Below are 4,085 nucleotides of genomic sequence, written 5' to 3'. Positions count from 1 at the left end.
TGTTTTCTTCTGCCTGGAAAGGATTCATACATTAATGCCCTTTTCAGCTTTCTTAAACAGTCTTTTCACCCCATTTAAATTCAATTCGATTGCTAAAACCTCATGCTTATCTCGCCTTATGAAATATCCTGTGCCTTTGGTTAAATCTCTGCTCATGCTGTCCTTGTCCCATACAGCCCAGCAACTTAGTCATTAAATCAAATATCCCTCATTCAAATTCATTTACTAGCCTAAAATCAGTTACCATTTAAGTCATCTCGGACTCTATTGATAATTTTATCGAGACAAACCCGGAGAGAGCCCTCTCCTGTCCTCATACGGCTAGCTACGAGGCTGAGCTTGGTTTGATGTTGCCTTGAACCTCGCCTTCCTTCATCCTGAGGAAGATTCGAGCGCTAACATAGTGGCGACCATATTGGGGAACGAAAATGGTTTGCTTGAAGATTGTTTTACCCCAGTACATATCTCAAGTCCAAAGTTGATTGTTGATGGTGAACAACGATCAAACATAAGAAGGCGGCTGAAATCATTCACCTGGCGACTCCTTTCACTGAAGAATCCAGCAACCGGTGCTTCATGGTGACTCCACTGCAGAGAGGTCAGTAGCTTTGACATTTTTAAGATGGATCAGATTGCAAGAATATACGCTCCCATGAGCCGAGAGCACATCCCAGGTTTTCCAAATAAAATGCCCAAGGTAGATTGGTCAAAGAATTTTCTTGTGTTCAGAAATGTGGAAGGTAATGATGTTGCTCTTCATCTGGTGAAATTTCACATTCATGTGCATATGTTAAAGATCAATTTTCCTGAAGGCTGTTTGATGAAAATGTTTATGGCTACCCTGGAAGACGAAGCCCGATCTTGGTATGAAAGTTTGCCACCTGCTTCTATTTATTGTTTAAAGGATTTTCATGTAGTATTCTTTGAAAGGTACAAAGAATCATATCCATCCTTGACTTTAGTTCAGAATTGTTGTAGCCATGTTCATAGTTTTATTGAAAGCCTTGAGAAATATTATGAAGATGATAATGTCATGGATGAAGAGATCATGGAAGCCCTGTATGAAAATCTGTTTCAGCAGCACATACAAATATTAGAGGATACTTATCAGCAGGTTGAAGAGTTCCATATGGCTGAAGGTGATGAAAGAAAAAATGTTGGTTCAGATCTGTCAATAGAAGAAGACGGCATGCAAGTAAGTTCAGTTCTAATTTCAGAATGTGATAATGTCAGGACAGTTATTTCAGTTCTAGATTCAGATTGTGATGACCAAGAATGCCTAGTACAGAATCCTATGAAAGAGAACTTTGTTGTTGAAATCATCTGGGATGCAGAAGACATAGTTATGGATCCAAATGTTCTCATTTCATTAGAATACAACCTTCATGAGGAGGTAATCCAGTCAGTCTATGAAAAACAAGATCAGACCTTCATGCAGTACATTCACACCACAGAAGATCAAAATGTTCAGGATTTCCATTCAGATTCCTCTGCATATGTTTCATGTTTTGAAATTTTTTTCCAAGAAGATATCTACTCATCTACCGGTTCGGAGTTTTTTGAAGCCCAGGAGCATACTTTTACTGAAGTACATTATGAAGGAAGATCAAAATAAAAAGAAAAGGACATCTTGTTTTCTCAGCAGGAGGTGGCAATGGCAAATCTTCATGTTTTTCAAGATCCTCTGGCAAGTTTGTTGCAGCCAGCAGTGAAGGTGATTATTGTGGTGTTCAGTGATGAAGGAGATCATGGTAAATTATATTTTTGGAGATCCAGTTACAAGAATCTACTGTTGGCCAGAAGATCTGATAGGAAGAATCATTCAAGAAGCCATCTTCTTGATTGGTTGCATTGTCATTTTGATATAGTTTGAGGATATATGGTCTTGTAAGAAACACAGGTGGCCATGTACTACCACCAAGCTTTAAGTTTTCAGTTCAGGTCTTGGTATTTTGAGTTAGTTTGCTAGAGTTAAGTTTTTCAGTCATTCCAGTTCGCATTGAGTCAGTTTGAGTCAAGTTTCAATCAATAAATGAGTCAGCATCTTTTGTGGTTTGTCGAAATAATGACTCCATAGCCCAATGGACGAAGGCACTGTCTACTCACCCAAAGATCTGCAGTTCTTGGCACCTCCACGGAGCGGCAGCTACCATCCCAATTGGAGCCAATGTTAGACTCAGTCTTGTCAGTCCTCTGTCAGAGTCAAATTCACAAAGGTTCATTTCTCATCATTTGCAATCATCAAATGCCATTTTGGTCAAAAAGAGTCATTTTAATTCTTGAGTCCAAGGTCTTGTCTCCAGAAGTGTGAAATAACGCTTGCAGGCTAGAGGGAGGTTCAGTAAGTTTTTATTTTAGGAAAGTCATCGTCAATAATGCGAGATTGATTCTTCTTAAAAACCATATTTTGAAGAACAAATCATCAAATGTGTTTTTGTAATAAATATGTAATTTGTCAAAGTGTTTCAAAGTTGTACAGCTCTTCAATGGCAGCAACTTTAGCTGCTCCTATCCCTACAAAATAATCAACAGAAAGACCATCAGTTCAGCTAAAGAAGGTCAGAGAGCGGAAACAACAAAAATAGAGTTTACATTAAGAGGTGGTGTATCTGTATAAAAAGACTTGGATTGAGGAAGCCACTTATCCCCACTTTACTATCATTGGCCAGAGTCCTGGCTTGGTTTTACTCGAATGGGAAGCTCTTAACAAATTCACACCTGTTTTGTATTTTTGATACAAGTGGTTATGCCTTCACATACCCTGTTGCACGTTTGTTTGGCTACAAGGTTGCTTGTTACACACATTATCTAACAATCAGTTCAGATGTGATTTCTCGTGTTCTGAACCGCAGTTCAATGAATAATAATGTAATGCCATTGCAAGCAGCTTTTGGTTATCGAGAGGGAAGGCGGTTTACTACAAGGTTATGACTTAGACATATGGATGGACAGGTTTTTATTCAAACATGGCAATGGTCAACTCTTCATGTTGTCATTCACAGCTCTGCATCATAAAATCTTGATATAAAATTTTAGTTATTGCGAAAGGAAATTTCTAGACGAGACTGTGGATGAAATTGACCAGCGTGGCGGACATAGGGTGTGCGGCGCACTGGGAGAATAAACGCAGTGTTAATTTACCCAGGAGCAGCGCACATGAAGGGCGAGGCGCACTAGGTATGCTGCGTGGCGTATACAGTTGAAAGACCTGAGACTGCTAATCCTTGCTCCAAATTGCTCAGAACTTGCTCGGATTTGATAATCATGGCAGCATGTCCCCTCGATGGCTATGCCAATTCAATGCCATACTCTCGTCTGCAAGTTCTGGACATATGTTTTTGAAAGTAGAGGGTCTCATATGACTGATCGTGGGTCCTCTTCATCTGTGGAAGAGCTAGTTTTTCGTGTTTTATGTCCAAATAAGAAAATTGGCAGTGTAATTGGGAATGGAATGGTACATCCAAGTGATATGATGGGGCCATCATCCCCTCGTCCTATTATCCTCCTCATTGATTTCCCTTATATTTCACATTTGCCAGATTTTCTCTCTGCACCTGCTTTTAGGAATTATTTTCTAGGCACCGACAATGCATCTGAGAACTTTCAGAAGCAATTGAATTGTGTTGTTCATCTCACGCCTGCTTCTGTCACTAAATATCCAAAATATGTGCAATGGATGTCGAAATTTGGGGATGTTGAACATAGTATGGCTGAACATGAAGAAAAGAACATGGAATTTCCAATTCTAAAGTCCGGCGCAATAATTTCAACACGGCCTAATTTCCTTTGCCCACAACTGTTCCCTGTTCCTGGTTTTCGTTCTCTCAATATTGCAAACAAGTCAAAAGGGGCTTCTGGTCAAATGAACCAGGTTCATGGTATCATTCCTGATGCTAATTTGCTAAAGTTTCACTTGCGCCCTTATGTTCGACTTGGTTTGGATCGATCCTCTGTTCTCAGTTTGCTCACTGCATCAGATATCGTTGATGAACTGCTTTCTGAGATTCCAGAGATTATGGATGCTTCCAAACTGTGTTAGCAATGAACGTGTAGCTGCTTTGCATGGTCACCGAATCCCAGCAAAA

Source organism: Pinus tabuliformis, chromosome 2_2, assembly GCF_031772625.1.
Source record: "Pinus tabuliformis cultivar Carrire ecotype Pingquan chromosome 2_2, CPIR1, whole genome shotgun sequence".
Classification (NCBI taxonomy): Eukaryota; Viridiplantae; Streptophyta; class Pinopsida; order Pinales; family Pinaceae; genus Pinus; species Pinus tabuliformis.
This window is presented reverse-complemented; position numbering follows the sequence as displayed.